The sequence below is a fragment of the Trichosurus vulpecula genome, chromosome 7 (assembly GCF_011100635.1).
Source record: "Trichosurus vulpecula isolate mTriVul1 chromosome 7, mTriVul1.pri, whole genome shotgun sequence".
In the NCBI taxonomy this organism is placed as follows: domain Eukaryota; kingdom Metazoa; phylum Chordata; class Mammalia; order Diprotodontia; family Phalangeridae; genus Trichosurus; species Trichosurus vulpecula.
In genome coordinates this window covers 174,909,455-174,934,582 of record NC_050579.1, presented here as the reverse complement: position 1 = coordinate 174,934,582, position 25,128 = coordinate 174,909,455, and the positions used below count along the sequence as shown (strand labels likewise).

Below are 25,128 nucleotides of genomic sequence, written 5' to 3'. Positions count from 1 at the left end.
TAGTTGGCTCTCGACAAATATATGCAGAATAAATGAATGTCAGGAACATGAGGTACTCCTCGGAGTAGCTCCATTGGAGCTCCTTGAGTAGAAAGGTGTAGAGAGGTAGGTAGGAAGAAGTATTAAGGTCCTTAATGAGGTCTTTTTGGGAAGGTGCCAAAAGCAAAGAAGAAGATAGCCAACGAGCAAATAAGGATCTTGGAATGAAAGACTCAGATAGTTTAACCATTTTTCTTCTAGTTCTCTGGACACTATCAATATAGTATCTGCTGCATCCACCATTTGTTAATTTCTTCACGATTTTAAAATATCAGTATTTTCATGTTGCTAATGGTGAATGTAACCGATATAAATTTTTTAAATTGTTTTCTTAGCTCATTCCATGCCTCCATTCAGCTATCAGAACTACTTTTCGAGTGAAAAAAATGGTGCCACCTGTGAATGTCTCCCCGCCTCATCAAGGCAGGATGGTATTCACCCCTGCTCTTGGGTATGGTCTACGGTTTGAAGCGCTATGCTTGTCTAAAGCCACGGGCAGAAAAAGAATGGAAGCTAGCGGCAGAGCCAAAAAAGAAAGAGGAAGAATTGAAGAAGGCTCAGCAGAAATTGGAAGAAGCCCGAGGTGACACCATATTGAAATAAAAGATTTGCTGTGTTTTCTTCTGCAAGAGTTATGGTCTAATAAAGCTTTCTATGATATATTCAAAAACCTAATTTTTCTAAAAGACAGATATGAACATGTTCTTTCTTCCTCAATAAACTCCAGTGGCTCCCTATTACTTCCAGGATCAGATTTTCTAAAAAAATCCTCTGGCATTTATTTAAAGCCTTTCACAGACTTAACTCTTCCAGTCTTCTTACACTTTACTACATTCTACATATTCCACACATTGGCCTTCTAGCCATCCCTCACACATGACACTCCATCTCCCATATAAGTGAATTTTCACTGGCTACCCTCATGTCTGGAATGTTCTTCCTCTTCTCTGCCAGAATTCCCTGATTTCTTGCAAGCCTCATCCAATATCCCACTTCCTTAAGAGGTTTTTTCCATGTCCCCCCCCCCACTCCTCACCCCCACACCTTCTTCAACATACTGCTCATAACAGAGAAGCCAGGAAACAAAAGGGAGGAAAAATAGTTTCCATCACTTCTTTCAGGACTCAACTAAATGCCCCATCTTCAAGAGTCTCCCAGTCCCTTCCCTCTGAGATTACCTTCCATTTAGGACTATAAATTCCTTGTATGTATGTAGTTGTTTGTATAATGTCTTCCTTACCTTACCCTCCCTACCCCCACTCCCTCCTTCGAATGTCAACTCCTTGAAGTTAGGGACAGTTTTTTTGTTTTTTGTTTTGTTTGTTTGCTTTGTTTGTAGTATATCTCCAGCAACACCTGGCACAAGGCAAGTGCCTAAAAAAATGTTTCCTTGTTCTCTTTGGATCAGATTATAAGGGTCACAAAAGGAGACAGCAGTCCCTTTCAATCTCTTAAATGATTCAGTCCTTCCAGTTTCAAGAAAAGATGGTGAAATGGACAATGCCTTCAATTCCTGGATCCTACAATTATTTCTGACATTAAGCCTTCCATAAAATCCCAATGTATCTGGTTGGGATGAGGTATTAATGGGGTGAAGGGGAACCTTGTAATAATATTACAAGAAGTGTTCTTACTTCAAAAAGTCTGGAGTTCAAGCAGCCATGACTCTGTTTTCAGCCCATGAAACTATACAAATGCACTAAACCCATGAAACTCTATAAATGCACTAAATTGAGTCCTATACAGCCAAGTGAAATAGAATGAAAAAAAATTGAATATAGATGAATAACACAGATTAGACTAATGAGTTTAAATTACTTGGACCATCTCTGATTAGATGGTAGCCCAGGTGGTAGAGCACTGGACCTACAGCCAGAAAGACCTCAGTTCAAATCTGGCCTCAGACACTCACTGCCTTTGTGACCCTGGGGAAATAACACTTCCCTGCCTGAGTTTCCTCATCTTTGAAATGGGGATAACAATAGCATCTACCTCCTACCATTGTTGGGATGATTAAATGAGATTATACTTATAAGGCACTTTGCAAACCTTAAAAAACTATATGAATGCTAGCTAGAATTATTGTACCGGTTAATTTAAAATTTTGGTGTACTTTTTTTTGACAATGGAAGTTCTTTAGAGAAAGTGTTTTGTCTTAAGCCAGCATTCCTCACTTTTGATGTGTCATGGATCACTGTGGCAGGCTGGCGAAGCCTGTGGACTTCTCAGATTAAACGCTTTCAAATCCATAGGATTATAAAGAAAACTAATAATATTTAAATAGTGATCAATTTTTTTTGAACCAAGGAGTTCACAGACCCCATGTTAAGAACTTCTGACATGTTTTGTTTCTGGGCATGTGATGCCTAATGCACAGCATTAATTTTAGTAATATTTGAGCTCTCATGAGGATAGGAAACATATGTAATTTATTGATTTTTTAATAAATGATCTGTTCATTTATAGTTCGTTCTAGGTCTTTTTTAGGGCAGGTAGGTGGAGCAGTGGATAAAACACTGAGCCTGGAGTCAGGAAGAACTGTGTCAAAATCTGGACTCAGATATGTAGTAGCTGTGTATCTTGGGTAAAGCACTGAACCCTGTTTGCCTCAGTTTTATCATCTGTAAAATGAGCTGGAAGAGGAAATGGCAAACCACTCCAGTACCTTTGCCAAGAAAACCCCAAATGGGGTCAAGATAGTCTGAAACAACAAAATAACAACAAAAGGTCTTTTCTGCCTGATTCTCCCTTGTGCTTTTCATAGAGAAGGCTTCCAAAAATTTATAGGAAGGAAGGAGAATTCATCTTCTTCCTATACAATAGCAGGATTGCATACCACAAAACCACACTATACCTTTGACTTGTGTTTCAAACAGGAGTAACCTGGAACTCTAGGACCATAGAGTCTTTGGAAGACCAGTCTAGACTAAACACAAATGCACAAGAGCCTGATATCCTTCTGGTTTCAGGAGCCTCGATCTTTCTTGCACTAAGAAGCTACATGAAAAAATGTAGGCAAAGGAAGGACTGGTGCTCTAGGATGGCCAGTGCTCCTTGCTTGCCAGTATATATAAGTGGACAGCAGAATAATGGTGGGTGGGTGAGGGTTGATAGGGAAAGAGAGTGATGGAAGCAATGAGCTTGAGAGTGGATTTAAAATGCAGATCACACAAGAGTGAGATGTGAACAGATGGGTGGGTTGGTTGGTTGGTTGTTGTTGTTCAGTCCTGTCTGACTCATCATGACCCCATTTGGGATTTTCTTGGCAAAGATACTGGAGTGGTTTGCTGTTTTCTTCTCCAGCTTATTTTAAAGATGAGGAGACTAAGACAAATAGGGTTAAGTGATTTGCCCAGGTCACACAGCTTCAAATGTCTGAGGCCAGATTTGAACTCAGGAAGATGAGGCTTGCTGATTCCAAGCCCTGTGATCTATCCACTGTGCTACTTAGCTGCCCAAAAGGCCATAGTAGTTGGCCATCAATCTCGCAGAGATAATTCCAGGTAGCTTAGAAGGGGAGGGGGATAAGACAAGGGGGGCTAATTATCTTCCTGAAGCACATTGCAAGCATGTGCGCGCACGCGCATGTGTGCGCACACACACACACACACACACACAACCCAAGTCTCTTAAAAATAATCTGAGCGAACTTCTGAAAAAGAATCCATTCTTTCATTCTCTTTCCCTAGTTCCCTCCCCAGGGAATATCCTCATATATATTGTCTACTTGTTAGTGAGACTTCGGTTTTTATGCTTTAGCTATAAATACTACAAATCCAGATTGTGTACTTATTGATTATTTTTAATCTATTTTTGGTTAAAACTTGGGGTGCCAAGGCTGCCATCAGCCTATTTGCTTTATTTCTAATAAAAACAAATTGTTTGGGCTTTTTTAGCTGTTACCTTGCCAACTATTATAGTCATTTTGAATAAAACATCAATTTCTATAAAAAGAAAAGAAAGTTGATCTTTTCTAAAAATCTCATTCAAGGTGAGCATTTAGACAGAATAGTTCTTTGTCATTGCTATTTAAGGAGAAAAGTGTTCTCATGTACTCTGGACTCAGAATTTTTGGACGAGTCAGACAGAGAATCAGCCATTCCTTCATCTGACCCTAGACTTTCTTAGCACATAATATAGGTATAGAAAACGTCCATGGCTATGAAGGATTGAATAAATGCTAGAAAGCATCTGAATAGGTCATCCTCTCCAAAACCTCATGTAATTCATTTTAAATTTGAGGGGAAAATCTCACTAAAACTGAATACTAAATACTAAAACTAAAACTAATGACTGAGATATTAACCTGTGCTCTCTTTAATTTCCCACCATGCCTTCTCCAAATGTAATTCAAAACCAGGAAGAGACCATCTATATAATTAAGAATATCTAACATTTGTATGATACTTTAAAGTTTACAAAGCACCTCATATAAATACAATGACTCATTTGATTTTCACAATCAAGGAGATCCTCATTTTTTCCTTATTATTTTCATTTTTCAGCTACTAAGTATGTGAGGTTGGTTTTGAATTCAAGTTGTTCTGACCCCCAGCCTACATTATATATTATACCAGCTAGACACTGAACTCATCTCTCATTCACATTTGAACAAGCATGGTTATCCCACTAACACAGAGCCCATTCTTCGTTATCATTTAACAAAGCCTAATCTCCACTTAAGGATTATCTATTGATCAACTTTTCCTTCTTCCCTGGGGTAAGACAGCAGAGAAGAGAAGAAATTCTCAGTGGAATTAGAGCAGCAGGTGGCAAGGTATTTATTAAGCACTTCCTATGTGCCTGGTGGGGCAGGTAGGTGGCACAGTGGATAGAGCACCCAGTCAGAAATCAGGTAAGACCCAAGTTGAATTCCAGCCTTAGGCACTTACTAGCTGTGTGACCCTGGGCAAATCACTTAACCCTGTTTGGCTCAGTTTCCTCATCTGTAAAATGAGATGGAGAAGGAAATGGCAAACCACTTCAATATGGTAGCCAAGAAAACCCCTAACGTGGTAATGAAGAGTAGAACACAATTGAAACAACTCAACAACAGCAAGGAGAAATGTGCCAGGCCCTGTGCTAAGTGCTAGCTATACAAATACAAACAAAAATAAGAGACAGTTCCTGCCCCAAGGCAGTTTACATTCTAATGGAAGATGACAATGTACAAAAAGGAGCTGAAAAGTAGGGGAGAGGGGTAAGGTATCTACTTGTTATTAAGTCTAGGAAAATCAGAAACACAGTAGGGAGAGGAATTGAAATTGGCCAGCCTGGGACCCTCCCCAAAACGGAGTCTCTGGGAGGAGCTCACCAATGGCAGAAGGGGACCAGCATGACAGAGAGGTATTCAAAAGTGAGACATACACAGAGTGAGTAGATGTTCCAAAGTGTTTTGTTGTTGTTTGTTGTTATTTGTCGGTGGTGTTCTGTGCAGTCATCAGCCTCACTCTCTCCTCTAGAGTCATTGAAGTCAAGTGGCAAGATATAGGTCAGGATGACTAGTTATGGCCCTGGATCCAGTGGGAGAGCTTCGCCTCTTTAAGCTAAAGTCTTTCCCAGGTCTGTTTGTCTGAGGCAACACCCATTCCGTAGTTAAAGGATAGACAAGGATTGAGGCAAAAGATGAGGAGGCCTTAGGCACTGAAGGAAATTTTAGGGTGAGACTGTAGATAAGTTATAATTCTGATGCTCTTAGTCATAATTTGGAAGGACTTTCCCCACCGAAACTGTTAACAGAGTTGTGCTGGGGGCCATCTTGGGAGACACAATTGTAAATTTTCAGTGTGAACATTTTATACCTTAGAAAACAGCAAATGCTACAAAAATTCATAACATAATGAAAGAATTGGACTAGATAATATCAAAGATCAGGAGTCAATGTCATGGGAAGAGCACTAATTCTAAAGTGAGTGGATCTAGAATCAAATTCTTCCTCTGATTCTGACTAGCTATGTGATCTTGGCTTAGCCATTTAATTTCCCTGAGTATGAATTTCCTCAGCTATAAAATAAAGAAATTAAACTAGATGGCTTCTGAGGTTTCTTCTAGCTTTAGATCTATAAGCCTTGCCAGCTCTATTATTCAATGATTTTAGCCACCTTCTTAGCATTATTTCTATGAGAAAATGTCTTTTGTGCTCCAAACAACTGAGTTATGAGTGAACCTTGAGAGCATAGTCCATAAGTTGAGGACCACCTGAATAGTAAAATATATCTAGCACCTTCAGGAACTCAGGCTGAAATAAATCTCTAATCCTCTAAGGAAATTTATCTCTGTATAGAAATCCTCTCAGTTCAGTTGATGCACAGAAATTTCCACAATGATAAATCATTTTTATCTTCTATGATTAATCTTGGGTAGGGGGGGGGGTTGTATAGTATGTCAAGAATTATGGTTATATATTCCTAACAAATATTTTTCATCCCTTAATATATTTACTCTTAATGGACCTTTATTTTCCTGAACAACTTCATGATCACTGTTACTGTATTTTTAAATTTCAAATGTAAATATGTATTGAAAGGCCAGAAGTTCTAGTTATCAAGCAATCAAGTTGCTGTACATTTAAAAAATAAAATGTAACACACAGCATTGATTGGGGTAATTCCCAATTCCTAGCATACTTCAGGAAAACTGAGTCAAAAGGAAAAATGGATTGGAGTATTCACCATTATCTTTAGGATAGGCAAACAAGATATTAGTGGCCTCAACTAAGGATGGTCCCATTCAAATAATGTTAGACCAAATGGAAAGAATTAATATCAATAGATTTATTTATTCTTTTTTTTCCCTCAAAGTTTTTAAGTCATTGACATTCCCAGGTATTCTTTCCCAATACCCAGTACCAGAATAACAACAAAAACAAGTATGCAAAACCAGCTGATAGTTACCATGTCTGACAGTCTATACACATTATGAACTCATTGCCCCCCACATCTCCAGTGGAAGGAATGGAACTGTATTTCTTTGTCTTTTCTCTGAGGCCAAGATTTTCACAACGATCCCATAGCATCCAGTTCTATTTCTCTGTTCTTAACATTGTTCTAGTCAATATGATATATATGTGTGTATATAGTCATATAAATATTTACATGTGTGTGTATATTAACACACATGTACTTAAGTGTGGTTATACTAATATTGTTATATGTATATACATACATGTATGTGTGTGCCTATGTATGTGTGCATATACACTCACACTGGTTCTTCCTACTTCACTCTGCATCAGTTTATGTTTTCCATTTCTATTTCCATTTCCATAAAAGTGTACATATGTGTGTGTATGTGTGCATGTATATACATATACATATGTACACAGACACACACACCTATACCCACCCTGGTTCTTCCTACTTCATTCTGCATCAGTTTATATGTTTTCCATTTCTATTTCCATTTCCATAAAAGTATATGTATGTGTGTATATGTGTGTATGTGTATACATATATGTATGTACACATTCACACACACATATACACCCACCCTTGTTCTTCCTACTTCACTCTGCATCAGTTTATATAACTTTTCCTTTTCTATTTCCATTTTTGCATATGTGTGTATATGTGTGCATGTATATACATATACATATGTACACATACACACACACACATATACCCACTCTAGTTCTTCCTACTTCACGCTGCATCAGTTTATATGTTTTCCATTTCTATTTCCATTTCCATAAAAGTGTATATATGTGTATATATGCGTGCATGTGTATACATATACATATGTACACATACACACACACATATACACCCACCCTGGTTCTTCCTACTTCACTCTGCATCAGTTTATATGTTTTCCATTTCTATTTCCATTTCCATAAAAGTGTATATATGTGTATATATGCGTGCATGTGTATACATATACATATGTACACATACACACACACATATACACCCACCCTGGTTCTTCCTACTTCACTCTGCATCAGTTTATATAACTTTTCCATTTCTCTCATTTTCTCATGTGTTTTTTTTCTTCTATAGTAAAGGAGGTCTTTCAAATTATTATATATTTGACTTTTTATCAAATAATGCAAACAAACAAGCTCTGAAGAAATATTTGGGGACACTAATCTTTGATTATTTGCAAAATATTTCTGCAGAATCCTGAGTTCTATAAATAAGATGAAGTCTGTTGAGACTTGACAAGCAAAATGATTATTAGCAAATTGAAGAGCAATTCGATGGCTCCAGACCACATATAATACAAGATATCAAAGTTACTTAAGTGTTTTTGCATTTCTCACCTTAGAATTGGGGGGAAAGGGAAGAGAATAAGTATTTATTTAGTACCTATTATTTGTCAGACACTATGCTAAGTGTTTTACGTATTTCATCTCATTGGATCCTCATAACAACCCTGTGAGATAGATACTTTTATGATCCCCCTTTGGCAGTTGAGTAAACTTAAACAGGCAGAGGTTAAGTGACCTGCTCAGTTAGCAAGTATCTGGAGTGGGATTTAAACTCAGGTCTTCCTGACTATAGGCATGGATTTCTATCCACTGTGTCATACGGTGGTAATTCCAGGCCATTCAGCAGCAGAATTATCAGAAAGTGGAGGAGGAAAGAAGAGAAACTGGGCTGCTCCCTGTCTCAAGATGCTTGCATTTATGATCAGAGTATCTCTCCAGGGGCGCACCTATGACAGCCTCCCACATACCATCCCCTCTTTCACTCCTACCTACTGAATTTGCTCCAGATCTCACAATGTAATTTTTTTTTGAAGTTCCCCCTCTTTATCAATGAAGTTTTTTAAAGCAGAAATTAGCTGACTCCTTGTTTTGGAATGATGTAAAGGGGGTTCCTGGTCAGGTATGGGTTGGGCTAGATACTTTCTGGGGCAGTTAGATGGCACAGTGGATAGAGTCCCAAGCCTGCAGTCAGGAAGACCTGAGTTCAAACCTGGCCTCAGACATTTACTAGCTGTGTGACTTAACCCTGTTTGCCTCAGTTTCCTGATCTATAAAATGAACTAGAGATGGAAATGGCAAACCACTCCAGTATCTTTGCTAAGAAAACCCTAAAAGGGATAACAAAGAGTTAGATACAACTGAAAGGACTAAACAGCAACAAGATAATTTCTGAGATCCTTTCCAACACTAGTAATCTATAAACCTAAGGTTTTACATCTAGCTTGATGACAATACCCAGCAGATGGTTAAACAATGTTGTCTTCATGGTCTCATCTGTCATATTTTTATGTTATTTTAACATATGCATGGGAGATACTTTGTTTGACAAGAGCATTAAAGTTTGCATATTGTTTTACCCCCAAAAGATGCTGTTTAAATGAGTTAAATTAGCAACAGAAACAGCACAATCTTTGTTTTTTTCCTCTAAATCTCAACCAGTTGTGTGCTTGTTAAAGATGTCTACTGTAGAAAATAATTTATGAAAGTGTGGCTGTTCTTTTCTGATGTTGTCATCATTCTCATATAGATTTTATAAAGATTCAAAAATAAGAATAATGAATGATAATCACTTAATAACAAATTAGTAACTTCAATAAGGGTCAGAGCCTGAATTGATTAACCAGAGGAAGAGACGGAACTGATTAACCAGAAGAAGAGTCTGAACCTAAGTTCTTTGTTCTCTGAGTAAACTCAGAGAATACCTCTTCCTATGTCAACAAGACCAGATTGGGCTGACCTAAGAGCATTCTTTTCTCTGTCTATTAGCCATTAAAGAAGAGACCCTTAGCTTGAGAAAACTATCTTGCTTAATATTTTGTGGGCATATACTATGTTATGGAATGTTAATGGTAAATTAAACACAGAAACGCTGGGTTGTAGTTTCAATTGGCCCTTGTCAAATCTCTTATCTTATTGTATTTCCAACCTATTCAATTTAGAAAAATCCTTTTCTTGTATCATGGTTAAACATACATGAAGATCATAAAATTGAGTAACACAGACATGCTGAATTGCAACTGTTCTAAAAATGTATTTAAACCTTCTCATACTTCTGTTCAGGCAGTCAGATTTTGTCTGGCGCCATACATGTATGTATCCGCTAGCTTTTAGGGAATAAAAAATATGAATTTACATATCACCTAGCTTGTTTGCCTCCTTTAACCAAACTTGCAGGTCAACATGATCAATAATTTCTAATGTCTTCAAGGTCGTTTTTTTTTGATAGAAATGTTGTCTGAAATCTTTGTTGTTGTTGTTTTCAGAATCTCATCCTTCTTCTTCCAACCTCAATTTGATATAACTTTTAAAAAATCATTTTCCAAGTTTCTTTAAATTCATATTGACTCACATGCAGGGCAAATGTTACTATCGCGTAAAATTAAATGTATATTAAAAGAAACCTGATATTGGAGTTGAAGCTTTATATATATTCCTCATTTTCTATTGTTTCCATTGTTAATGGGTATTTTGTGTTTATTGCTGGTTTTCTAGTCTATAATATTTTATTCAAAAATGTATTCAATCTAACATATACAATATTTGTTCTTATGTATTTGATCAAGTCCAGCTGTCCTTGTTATCTTCCTAAATACCGTTGCCACAGCCTCCCAAAGTTTATCAGATACTGACTAAAGTGGCAAGTTGTGGTATCATTGCTAAAAACAGGAATTCTTTTACCACAGGCAAAATAAAGGGGGAGTGGTAGTGGCACTAAGCACAGGTGGATGGGAATGATGTTAATAACAACAATAATAATAATAGTTAGCATTTTTATATCACTTAAAGTTTAGTAAACTGCTTTACTTATGTTACCCAATTGGATCCTAACCATGTTACTTGGAGATAGGTTCTATTATTAGGCCCATTTTATAGAAGACAGTGGGGTGGGTGGAGCAAAAGAGGGTCCATTGTAAGGACTGGAATTTAGAGGATGATCAGCCCTTGGTGCAATTGCATTGGACGAGGTGGTGATTCAGGGATGGTTGTGACAGGTCATGACAGGGGAACAGGTTAAAGAACACAGATGAGGTGTAGGAATTACAATCAGTCACTGCAGGAAAGAAGCAGTTTCTCTCAGAGAGGAAGTATTCTGGATATTAACAATAGTAATAATGACAGCTAATGTTTATAAAGTGTTCACCATGCATCAGGCTAATCACTTTAAAAATGTCTTATTTGATGCTCACATCAACATTTGGAGGTAGTCTATTTTACAGATGAGGAAACGGAGGCAAACAGGTTAAGTGACTTAAGCCCAAGGTCACAGGGCTAGTGAGTCTCTAAGGCTGGATTTGAACTCAGGTCTTCCTGACTCCAAGCTCAGTACTCAATCTGCGGTGCCACCTAGCTGCCCTAGTTGCCCTTAGGAAAGCCTGATGAACTGATGCTACCTACAACTCTGTTGGCAAATAAAAACAAATGACTATATAAATACCAGAAAGCTTATTATCCTTCTGCTTTCCTTTCATACTGGTTCTATGCCCAAAGGAATGTAAATTTTCATCCCTGAAACCTTTTTTTTTTTCCTCTTAAGGACTTAGCCTTCAAGCCAAATCACTCTGGCTCTTCTTGATTAGCTAACAATAGGTCCCAGGCCAAGCCCTGATTGGCTCAGAGTGAATGTAAATAGCAATTGCGTCTATTTTGGCCAGAAACCCTGAGGGACTTCCCCTCTCAGATTGATTTTTTTTTTGACTAGTCAAAGAGGCCATTCTCTACCTCATTTCTTACCTAGCCTTAATCATTAAGGTGGCATTGCCTCAATCGTGAGACATGTTAAAGACCTTAGCTTAATAAGGCCAAGGTCTCTCACTGCATACAGGGCCATCTCCAGTCATCCTGATCTGTATCTTGCCACTGGGCCCAGATGGCTCCAGAGGAGAAAGTGAGTCTGGTGACTTTGTGCAGCCCTCCCTTTCTTAAATCCAACTGACTTGCATTCCGTGGTATCACCTCTTAAATAATAGCAGCTTTCATTTACAAATGTTCATCTGGGGCGACCTGGTCTTCAAAACCCCCTCCTCCATAAAGAAACTATTAAATTTCTCCGAAATACCATCATATGTCTACTTCCTACCATATCTTGGGTTTGGGTGCTTGGTAGCATTCATTTGACACTCGCCCCATGAGAACAGTAAGAACAAAACCAAAACCAAACAAACAGAAAATCTTTACCACAGTTCAACAAGCACCTACAGTACAAACATTCTGCAATAATCAGAACTTTAAACTTATCATATAATGTACAACTATGTTTAGGTTGCAAAGGTGTCCTCAAGAAAATCCAGTAACAATTACAATAAAAACAGTTTCCTAATCTTTAAAATCCTATCAGATTTCCCCTTTATTTTAATGACTGCTTTGGGAAATGAAGAACTCATGAATCTGCAAAAGACATAAATCGATTCATTTCAGGTTTGTATGGCATGATACACTGAAATATATTAAAGAATAAGGCAAACAAGAATCCTACTGAAAAGGCATTTATATTTTCCTTTTTCTCCCCTAGAATAGCAGACATCCATTTGACAGAGGTTTTTTTATTTTTTATAATATCTCTATTGTTTTTCTGTCTTATTCTCGATGTTAGCCTTTATTTCAAAATTATGTTCACTAAGCATTTGACATTTTTTATTCTCCTTCAAAAACTAAATATTATTTTGGGTCATAAATCAAAAAGCGGAATATTATCCATTGAATACCATACATGCCCACCCCCAGCCCCTTAAGAATTTGGCCGCATTTAAACAGAACAATATTTTATTTCATGTTAATAGAATGTCGCTGGAGTAGAGATGGGGGGATCAGAGTGAGGAAGGGGGAAGGAGCAATTTGTAGTGAATGTTATGATGTTCCCACTGACTATTTAATGCCCCTCTAAGAAATTATTGACGGTAAAAGATTATGCAACAGAGCAGGACATTTTTGTCAGTTTCAAACTTGGAGGCTTATCATACGAGATGTGTCAATAAACTCTATGCTTGGAAAATATTCAGTGTTTTAAAACAGGAACCCCACAAACATTTAAAACCAAAGGAATTACAGAATTGCAGTGACTGAAGAACCAAAGTTTTCACAGGATAATGCTTCTTAGCAATTCTGCTTTCACCAAAGTAAGGAAGGAAAGGAATAGAAACCCTTTATAAGGGATGTGTATAAAGGAATACATATGAAGGATGAAATTTTAGTAGTTTTAAAACCATTCAAATGGTATTTAAAGTAAAATGATTTTTGAGTTTAGCATTATTTTGAGCATTCAATGAAATCGTTTTTGCCCATGCCACTACAAAATAGCAAAATAGTATTCTAATAAACTAAAGCAGCAAAACTCTAAAATAATAGATACCCTAAAGTAACAGGAAAGGAAATAAGAAACTCAATGAACAAAAATAGGAAGTTTATTCTTTAAGCAAATTTAAAATGGATTTGTGTGATGACCCCACAAGAGGTCCTTTTGGGGGCACCATGGAAATCTGGTGCTAGGCTTGCAGACTGGATGTGGATATAGATGCAGGCAAGATTATGGACAAAAGTGAACTGATGAATTAGTAACTAGAAAATAATTTTTTTTCTTGAGGGGAACCCAATGAGATCTAGATATCTAAATGATGCAATTGAGTGTGATTTGTATTATTCTACTTACAATATAACTCATGGGACATTTTGATTTAAAAACTCGTTCTAGTTCACACAATATACTTTATTAAATGTGCTCAGTATATCCCAGGGAAGCAAATGAAATACAGATATCTAAATGATACAGTTTAGTGTAATTTACATTTATCTGCTTACAAAATAACTAATGAGCCTCTTTGATTTAAAAACTCAATTTGCACAACATACTTTATTAAATATGCTCAAAATATCCCAATTTCTGAGTCATCTCAACTTAGAGCGTTCAGGAGTACGTGGAGATATCTAGCCACACCTTCACTTTTATGTCAAAGTATGGCTTTTGATGCCTGTGATTTCAATGTTCCTTATCCTTTCTATGTCGAAATATTCACTGACTGAGCTTTGTTAGGAATCTGAAATTTGGAAACAAGTTTGTATAGGTAAGAGGAATATCCCATAGGTATTAAGTGAGTTATTCTGGCCTCAATGGAAAAACACCTGTTGGTTTTTAAGTCATGTTCTCAAAAAACAAAAAAAAAAGCCATTTGTATGATGTCTATATGTTCTGTACTCTCTTGGTTAAAGAAGGTTGCCAAATACAGTTAAATTTTTCTCTCTGTTTCTGTCTCTCTCTCTCCTTCTCTCTCTATCTCATGCATATGTTTGTATATATGTATATGTACATAGATCTACACACATACACCTATAGAGGTGTGTATATGTACATATAAGTATGTATATATGTATATATACACACATATATTCACACAGATACATACACATACATGGCATCCCAAAAGATAGTTCAATTTAAGCCATGGAACTTTGGGACACTCTATATATGTATGTGTGTGTATATGTATGCACACACATATACACACATACATAAACAGGCACGTAAATAGGTATCAATCTAGATATCTTTCTAGCGATAAGAGCTAGCTTCAAAGTCAGAATGGTCTGAGCGTTCAAACCCTATCTCTAATACATATTGGCTATGTGACCCTGGTCAAATCACTTCATCTCTCAATGCCCCAAGCAACTCTCTAAGACTATAAATTGTGTAGGAGCTGCTGCTATGTATTAGTAGAGGGAGTTTCTTCACTGGGAATTCCCTATACTTACCCCGCCCCCCCCCAAAAAATTACTGGTCTAGACCAAAAAGAAAGAAAAAAAACATGCCCTGAAATATTTATTAGCAAACAGAATTGCCACCGCTCCCATTCACTGCATCTAATGTCACTTTCTACTTCTCCTACTACTTCATACATGGTCTCTGGCTAAGAGTAGGGGATGAGACTTCTCTTTGTTCCTTCCAAAGATATAACTGATGAATGAAGTTACACAAGTAGAGATTTACTCTTTCGATTTTTCCCCTGTGAAAGATGCAAATGCTTAGGGTAGATGTAACATATCAAATCTTTTGTTGTTGTTCAGTTATTTCAGTTGTGTTTGACTTGTCATGACCCCATTTGGGATTTTCTTGGCAAAGATGCTGGAGTGGGTTTCCATTTCTTTCTCCAGCCCGTTTTACAGATGAGGAAACTGAGGCAAATAGGGGCAAGTGACTCACCAGGATCACAAACCTAGTAAGTGTCTGAGGCCAGATTTGAATTCAGAAGGATGAGTCTTCCTGATTCCAGGCCCAACACTCTAGCCACTTCATCACCTAGCTTCCCCTTATTAAACCTTATCCACCACTTTTTACCATAGTGTGAGTTTATCAACTCTTTTCGAAAGGCAAATTATTATAAAGGAAAGGTGGGTAGATATTGAGTACAGAGTGGAGAGAGATTGGCAGGGTGCTAATAAAGCAAGAAAAAGGCACAAAAAAGAGAGTTTTGGGTTGCTGAAAAATAACTTTTGATGGTTCACAATTTTTTTTTCCTAGAGCAGGTCCAGGCTAAGGGAATACATATGCCTACAACAAATACACCTGATGCTCCGATCACAAATAAAAGCTCCAGTCAAAATCTAAAAAAAACAAAGCAAAAAATGCAAAAGAGAAGGAAGGCAAATATCAAGTCAGCTGTTTGATTTCTTTACGCCTAGTTAATTTGCCTGGCTGCACGGAAGAGTTTTTGCAGGCATCTGAATTTCCATAGCTACCTAGAAAAATCATGTATGTCATTCTCTTCTATTAGTGCTCTTCAAAGAACTAAAGGATGACACTGGATTCATTTCTAGGGGATGAACCCAGAAGAAGAATTTCCTTTCACTGGTTCCTTACTCCCACCAAGGGTCGCTTTGTGAAAAATTTTAAATATACATTTGGGTCATATTTGTGTTTCCCTAAACATGGGTAACAGGATCCTAGCCCTGATGAGGTATCAAAGGTAGCAATGCATATGGGTAGGACAGCCTTTATTTTACCATACAGGAAATTCAAAAGACACGAGAGATTTATAGGATTCCATGAACAGACAAAGAACAAGCAAAGTATTCAAATAGCTCATCAGCTCCCTGGGAAGGGAACTGAATTTGAGATTGATCTTAAGATAACCCTTTGATATTTCAGTAGATCTCAATCCCTCAAACAAGGTTCTCCTAAGTCCCTCCAGGAATGCAGTATTAGCCGGTAGTTTGGATTCCTCCTAGAAAGCAACTAACTTTGGGAGTGTCACACAGGTAATACGTTTCCCATTGGATCAGGAGTGTCAGAGCAACTCACGGACTTTGTATATCAGATGCTATAAAGGCCATGGGAAGTGAACTTTTATTTTCCTCTAGGGAGCATAAGACATTAAGAAGTCTCCTCCTGAAGTTCAGCTCTGCAAACTCTCAAAATTGGAAAGTTTCAAATTTGAACATGCTCATTGGGCAACTCCTAAGGCTAGTCACACAGGAAATTTCCTTTCCTGTGTCTAAAAGGCTACCTAATTCAAAATCACTATTCTACATAGTATTTTGCAGTTAGTGAACATACCTGTATTTCAACAGAAAATCCATGCCATCTCTTGGGCTAAGAAAACCATTTCACATAAGCAGACATTTCCAGTTCCTGAAATGGGCGGAGGTGCGTGTGGAGTGAGATTATGTGTGTGCTTGCACACTTCCCTCTATCCCAGACCAGATATCCTTTTGCTTCATGCTGGTATGTTTCCTTGACAGGAGAAGGTGAAAAGGAAGCCTAACAGGAACAAGCTGCTCTATTGGTTCATTTTCATAGAAATCACATAGGGGTAGTTTGCCAACAAGATCATTACCCCTGAATTCTCAGAAAGCATCCTCTTGGAGGCAGCCCCAGTCACTGAGAACTAATCAGTTTTGTGTCCTCCTCTCAGCAAGGAACCACTCTCTTCTTTACACTGTTCATGAGAAACTTCAAATCCCTCCAAACAAAAATGAATTAAGTTGATTGGTGAATTGTTTAAATTAACCATGGATTCATTTGATCAATGTCCCTAAAGAAGACTTTGTCCATTTTGTTAGAATCTCACATAGTAGCTACAGAGAATGACCAACACATTGGTATAACCAGAGCTTTGATTATTGAGGTCTCAGACAATCTCAGATCAGGTTTTGGAAGATGTTCTTAGAGACTCTTAACTTTTCTACGGAGATTAAATCATTAAACTAAGCTAAAAATTTGCTTTCCTCAAGTTAATGAATATGAAAAAGGTATGAACAAAACAAGGTACAGGTGAAATAAAACCAAAGTCAGTACAATTTTGTCTAAGGCTGTTTAGACCATTTGTCCATAACAAATACACCCAATGTTCTTCCACAGATACAAACCTCCTTAAAAATTCAATAAAACTATCACAGGACAAATGTTATTTAATTTTTTGGATCAGCTGATCAATTTGCATAGCCGCACATTTTCCTAGTTGCAAAAAGAGTAAGTGATATTTCATCTTTCCTCTCCTCATTCCATCTTAAATTCTACTTGGGCAAAATGGTATGGGAGGGCACTGTAAGCCTGCTATTACTTTAAGGAACAGTAATGCCCATTCTATTCAACTCCCCCAAATGGCCACTCCCACTTGCAGGCTAGTTCACCAGAATGTGACTGATTACCACTCTTCTCAAGGTTCTGGGGATAACTCTGAGAGCCTAGAGTGTCTAGTAACCTTGCTTTTGAATACTGACTGGGGCGCACCCCATTATTCATTGACTAGTTAATGTCCTTTAGCTTTTACAAAAGGGATGTGCTGAAAATAAAAAGTGTAGAAAGAACAGCAGTTACTAAAGTAATACTTTCCATTACTGGGATGCACTCTTCCATAGAACATCAAAGTTTCCTGGGGAGAATGGGCTCAGAGTAAAGATGGTAATGAGGCACATGTTTAGAAAATGCATGTGGTGAAAAAGGTAGAGTCTGACTGGAGACTCCAGAAATCATTTTCTCATTTTGTGGAGTCCACATGAAGTTCCTCTTATATGTGTCTCTCTGCTGGTCTCTGAGATAATGACATTCTGGAGTTCACATCTAGCACCTCTTTCCATCATGAGGAATCATGATCCCTTGAACTTGCTGCTACCCTTGGGTGCCTGTCTTTCCACATCTCTCTACAGGTTGCAGGTGATTACTCTGTTGTCAGCTATTACTATCCTGTAGACTCTGCTACTGTCTCTACTCAACAGTAGGCCCTCTCCTGCCTGCAGCTCACAATAAAAAAAATGACTGAGAGGAAAATGACTGAGAGATTGGCGGGTCATCATTTTTATTTGTGTATTCAGTTTCTGCTCCATATTTTTTGAGTTACAGATTTTTCCAAGTCCGTAGACAGTGAGTGTAATTTGTCATTACACAGTACCAGTTCCTGCCACCCACAGCTTTTGTTGTTCAGTTATGTCCAACTCCTCATGACCTCATTTGGGGTTTTCTTGGCAGAGATATTGGAGTGGTTTGCCATTCTCCAGCTCATTTTACATTTGAGGAAACTGAGGCAAATAAGGGTAAGTGATTTGCCCAGGGTCACACAGCTAGTAAGTATCTGAGGATTTGAACTCAGGAAGATGAGTTTTCTTGACTCCAGACCAAGTACTCAACTTACTATGTCACCTAGCTGCCCAGTCACCCATAGCTAGAAACAGGCTTTCGAAGTTCCACATGTTGGATTGGAACAGGCAGAGAATATCTGCACATGCTTTGGAATGGTAAATCTCTGCATATGCTAAAGAATGAACCTTCATTGACCAATCTCCGCATTACACAAGTTTGGCCTTCCTTACTCTTTTAACCATCCTTCTGTCTTAGCTGGGGAAATACCAATTTAGTAGATATTGAAGAAGGAAATCAAACACTAGCTTTTGAGGGGGTACTTTTTTGGCCATTTTTAGACCAACCCAATAAATCTGATTATATGAAATCATAGGAAGGAACCTTAGAAACCATCTATTCCAGCTCCTCAAAATAAACAGATGAAGAAATTTTAAACGACTTACTGACCCTGGTCCTAAGGAAGTAAATAGTAGTCAAGTTTTAAACCTATCTTCAGACTCCAAATCCAAAACTCTTTTCCTTATACCACACTGCTCAGTTGGCATTTGTTTGAAAGCTTGGTGATTAAATAGGCTTTAAACAGTAGTAATATTTCAAAAGAATCAGCTGTTTATTAAATATTGTGATCTTAAAGCAAAAGAACTGAAAAATACATACTTAAATAGCATGAAAAGAATGGTCAGTTGGCATTAACCCCTCCCCCATTTCATTAAAGATAACTAGTTGTTATCCTGTGTAAGGGAAACAATCAGAAATTCATAAGACCAAATATACATCTATCTGATCATCATATAGTCTCTTTAGAAAGGCTTATAACAACTAGCAGCTGGTGTGGATGTAGTTTCTACTTTATCCTGAATTAATCTATAACATTGAAAAGTACAAGGTTTTTCAAGTTTCCTATTTGTGTTGCATCCTCAAAGAGGAATTGTGGTCCAGAGCACCAAGAGATATGACATTCTAGTAATTAACAGATAGCCTTAGGAGAGCAGAAGATATTAACATCAACATGTAATAATATTTCATTTCCATCATTTTTACTCTCCAGGTGAATTTCCAGGGGAAGAGCTCAAAGCTCTTTGTCACTATTGAATGTCCTTTACTACATTACCTTTTTTTTCTATTTCGATATTGAGATAGTTCTTTCAGCATAGGGCTAAGCTTCTTTTGTACTATACCTGAACATGACAAGTATAGTCAGATAAGGAATAAACTTATTTTTCATGGTAAAAATCCCTTTAGCTTTTTTATGACTATTATCAGAGAAAAATTAATGAAAAATTTCTTTCTCCAGAGGAAGTCCTCACAGCAGTAATTATGTTAATTTAGGTGTTGTGCTGTTTATTTAATATGAGGTTTTTGAGAATTTTTTTCCTCATATTTCACCCAGGGTTGATTTGCCTTCTTCGATTCCTCCCACTTCTTTAAAATAACAGGTGCAGATTATGAAATTATGGTTCACAAAAATCAGTCATGCTTCTGTGTTTTCATAATTCTCTAGTGTGTGGACTTCAAACCTCCCTCCAACACTCACGGAAAATGTAAGAGTGTGTGTGTGTGTGTGTGTGTGTGTGTGTGTAGTTCTGGTCCACATAGGCTTGATTTACAGTCTATTGGACAGAGGAAGACACGGGCTAGGAAAGCTTAGAACAATTGTTAAGCTGAGGTATAAAACTGAGGGTGGGGGAGACCTCTGCAATGTGGAGAGACAGTAAGATTATAATTAAATGTGTTGAACAGTGCCCTGAATTCTGGGGGACACAACAGCGCCAAGAAGAGAAGGAGGAGGGTGGTGCGGTTCCATTGAGGTTGGGATGCAAACCGTACATTGCTGAGCCCTTCACACTCATGACCTTCTCAGTTCACCCGAGCTATGGTCCGAAGCAATCAGGTCACTCGATTTTTACCTAGTACGAGGTGGTTAAGCAAACAACGCCGCCTCCACTTTGGCAGTGGCTCTGCGGGCGGGCGATGCGTGCTCGGAGAGCAGCGCAGTTCAGCCCAGTCCAGCCTACAGACTGGTGCCTTTTTCCCGGGGCTACCCGGACGGCAGGCAACCGAGAAAGGATAGGCTGTAGGTCACAGATATATAGACGTACTTATGATCTTAATCAGGGGAGGGGGTGGGCGTTTGCGTGACACTAACACGAAGTCTCAGAGCCTTAGAGACAATTAGTGTGTGTGTGTGTGTGTGTGTGTGTGTAAGTAAACCCGCTCCCGCAAGGTGGGGGTGGGGGGAGTGGAGGGCAAGCCAGTGTTGTTCGGCTTCCCGGCCCGGCTACCACAGCTCGCTCCATTCTCTCTGAGGACATCGCCTTAGCATCATGAACTGAGCCCAGGAAGCCCCCGGCCTGTGCATTACCCGGGAGAACCCGAGGGGCGGGAGAGGAGGAGGTGGAGGAGGAGGAGGAGTAGGAGATCGAGCATCCTTCTCGACCCTCCTCCTCCTCCTCCTCCTTCTCTCTCTTCTCCTCCTCAACCCCCCCCCCCTCCCCGGGCGCTTCCCGCGCACGTTTTCCCCCCTCCCCGGGCTTGCGCTCTCCTCCTCCCCCCCCCCCCATCCATCCTCTCTCCAGATCCCTCCTCCCGTCTCCCTCCCCTTCTGCTCCTTCCTCCTCCCACAGTAGCGGCTGCTTCCCAGGCGCTCGGAGATGGGCAGCGAGAGCGCGCGTAGCAGCAGCACCAGCTCCGGGGCCGCCGCCGCCGCCGCCGCCGCCGATCTCCTCTTCCTCCGGGGCTGGACCGCGCGCCTGCCTCAGCACACCGCCGCCACGCAGCCCTCTCTCTCCGAGTCAATGGCGCTTTCCCTCTAGGACTGGTGAGTAGCCTGGAAGGCGCAGCGGGGAACGCGGGAGGCTAGGAGGACAAGAGAGCTTGCCCTTGGTTCCAGGAAGGGGATTCGGGGCACCCCTTAAACCACCTGCTGGGCCCACCCCCGCGCCTGGGAGAAGGCGTTGGGGCGTCCTAGTGCTCCTAGGGCGCGCAGCTCCCTAGCTGTTTCTGTGTGTTGGGGGGGTGGGGGGGGAGATTCTGCTTGCACTTCACCTGTCAGCAACCAGAAGCATTTTGCACGTCTCCGGTTGTGGAAACAGGAGTGAGGTTGCTTGCTGCTTCAGCTGCCTTGCCCGCGGTTCTTTCCCGCTCCTGAGACCCTCACTTCCCAGCATGGAAGGGGCTCTCCCGCCAGACTAGAGCTAGGGCTGACCCCGTGCTCTTACTGCCTTCCCCGCATCACTCCACACCAGCAGAGAGGGCAGACTTAAAGCCTCATCTTTCAGAGCTAGGCTATCCCTTAACTCCCCCGACACCTCGGCTGGTATCCCACTTTTCCCTTTGAACCTGTCCCTCACCCACCTTTGTCAACCTTCTCCCTAAAAAAAAGCTTTTGAAGCGGTCCCCTCTGTTAAGCCTCATTCTTTTACCACGGGAAATTGGGCTCCCCCAGCCCTCTCTTCAGACTTACCTCACCCCTTTTATGTAAAGTCTCTTTCCACCTCTTCTGATATTCACCTGCAGGAGATTGGCAAGGACGCATAGCCAATGATCCTCTCTATATATTTACTTTACATAGAGCTTAGTACTTGGACTTTTAGGCTTGGGTCAAACATAAGGGAAATAATATTGTCTATTTACATTTTTAAAAGAGCATTTCAATTGGTTGTTTATTTTAGCCTACTGATTTATTTGGAGGGGGGGGGTGATGCTTAAGCTTAGTACAGCAACACATTTTTCTTCACAATGAGAGGGTCCCCGTTTCCCAGCTCAGATTTACAGACAATCAGTGTGGCCGAACTATGGCTTTCTTTCTTCTTGTGTAGCATAGATGAGTGTTACATAGATTCACCAGTCCTATTCCAAAGGTAAAATGTTCTTTCTTGGGACAGCAGACTAGACAAAATGACAACTTTAAAGGCTACCTTAAGACCGAACAGACTTCTGGCTTAATGACAGAGAGAGGTGGGAAATATCGGAGAATATAGTGAGTACTCCTCTTCTTTCTGACTGTGAGGCTGGGTGTTGTGTAGTAACTCTGCGTCTCAACAGTTTTATCTGTGGAAGTGTTGTTATGGCAGCAGCCTTTATTCCTAAAACCATGTACAACGTTTCTCTATTTCTACTTGGTTTGAGGGAAAAATAGGGAGTTGTATTCATTGAATGAATATGACCAAGGAGGTGGGTGGGAGGCCGGGGGTGGAAGAAAGGACCAAAATTTTAATGACAAAACTTATATTCCCTATTTCCCCATACTCCCATATTAGTGCTTAGATTTTAAAAATAGGGCAACAGTACATCTTATAAATGTCTATTTTAACTTCTCTGACAAGTGATTTATGTGGATTTCATCTTGGCTTTCTTCTAAAGAGAACGTTTGGGCAAAGAGCTGGACTTTTTTTTTCTTTTGAACAACAGAAATACTTAAATTTCTATATTTGTATCCAGAAATAGCAGAAATCATAATACTTTAGAAGTAAATGCTTATTATTCCTACAGGTGTCTATTCATTTGAACAAATATTCATTAAATACCTACTATGTACAAAGCTTTCCGCTAGTGCCTGACTTAAGGAATCTATAGTTGGGTAGATACAGATGGATGGATGGAAAGATAGATAGACAGCTATGTACATATGTATATATTAGTATGTATGTATGCATGCATGGAGTTTGAGGAGAACAGGCATCATCACTCTGTCAAATTGGTGAAGATAAACAGCCAAGCTCTACCAGCATAGGAAATGGAAAGGGGAGAGCTGGGAGATTATCCCCTAGAATTATCCAGTGCAGAAAGCCCCCAAATCTCTTTCCCCAAAATCATGGTGACACCTGGGGATTTTTTTTTTACTCAATTTCCCAGGTAACTCAAAGTGTTTTTCATTTTGCCTGTGTAGATGGAGGCAACGACCAGTGGTTGTTATGGAGATGCAATGAGTCAGTCATTAGAAAGGGGGTCCTTTTAATGTAAATGTGGACAGCTGCAACCAAAGTCAATAGGAACGGTGGCTAATGATTCTGTGCTTGAAGTTATTAAACAACATGAGGAATTTGTGTTTAAATTTAGTGTGGATAGGCAGAACATTGAAGATTGATATATAATCCTTCTTAATTATTTATCTTTACATAATATTTATAGTCTATGAACTTTGTGTTCCTGGAAGGAGCACAAAGGTATGTAGCAACTATGTCTGAAACTGTTGCAGATGATTGGTTTTTGAATCATTTCCATTGCTTTTTCTCTGGGGAAAAATGGTTATATGTGTACATGTTTACATAGGAAAGAATGTGACATAACTTGAAAAAGGCAATAAGGAAATAGTCACTGTTTTTGATTCACTTATTGCCTGTTGCAATGTTTACACAGTTTAGTGAAAGTAGAATTAATCATATAAAGAAGATAAACCAGAAAAACATTATAAATGCTGAAATGTTCTTACGAATCTTTTCTAATGAGGATGGTGGTGACAGTGGTGATTAAAATAAAATTCTTAAGTATCAGCCGAATCCTACTTCAGACTATGGGTAATTTTCTCTTCATTATGGTAGAAATTTATTTTGAAATTCTAGGTGAACTGGAACTTAGTAAGAACTCTGTTACTTCATATGGTTATAGTTTTATTGATGATTTCCATAACAGTTAGTATTGAAATGAAAGGGGGAATTTAAGAATGGGACTTGAATGTCTAATACCACTAAACTGAACCTTATAGAAAGTCAGATACTTGACATCTTAAGGACTTGTGTGCATGAGGACTGAGGTTCATTAGAAATAGTAAATTGAAAATGGAGACGGTTATCCAGATAATTTTGACTAATAAATGACTTTTGCTTTAAATAAAAAGACATTCAAGGTTTCCATTTTCTTATTGTGGAACTGGCCCTTAGCAATGCTATTAGTATATCACTATGTGAATGATGAAACCTTATTTTATTGGATATCAGATGTTTTCAAACTTAGGTTTTAAGAAATGTTCTCAAATCTATTTCAGTTATAGCAGGAAACACAATGGCTTTTCTTTTCCAAGGGAGTTATTTTACTTGGTAAAACATAGGAATTCTATACTGTCAACCTGAAATAAAGAATACTACCAAAGTAGCAAAAACTAGGATCTTTAATGGGGGCAAGGGGATTGCAATCTGGAGCCACCATGAAGCGCCAAACTACTGGAGTGGCCAAGAGGGGTAGAGGGAGGCAGGTTAAATACACTCCAAAATGGAGGGAATCCCTTGGGAAACACAGCCTCAGGGAAGCTGCCATGTAAGTTGTTTTTAACAGCTGAAAGTCCACAGAGAAGGCTAGGGCAGGTTGGGGAGTGGTAACATCTGGTCAGAACTGGGGCTTCTTCCTTTTTTTAGCTGGTTTCAAGAGTTCCCTTTTAACTGGTTTTGATTGCCCTCAGGCAGTTAGAAGCTCTGAGATCAGGTAAGGTCAGTTTCTAGTCAGCTGCATTCAACAATACAAACCGTTTCTTAATTCAAACTAATTGACAAATCAAATCAAATCAATTAAAACAACCAAATAAAAACAAAACTATGAAAGAAGAAAAATGCAAATACCCACCCCTAAAATTAAAGCACTGGTGAGTGAGCCAATAGGGTTGCAT

At 39.0% G+C, this 25,128-nt stretch overlaps 1 pseudogene; it reads left to right on the top strand.

Annotated features, from left to right (window-relative positions):
- The first annotated feature begins 425 nt into the window (after positions 1 to 425).
- LOC118856044 lies at positions 426 to 667 on the top strand (annotated as a pseudogene).
- The last annotated feature ends 24,461 nt before the right edge of the window (positions 668 to 25,128 follow it).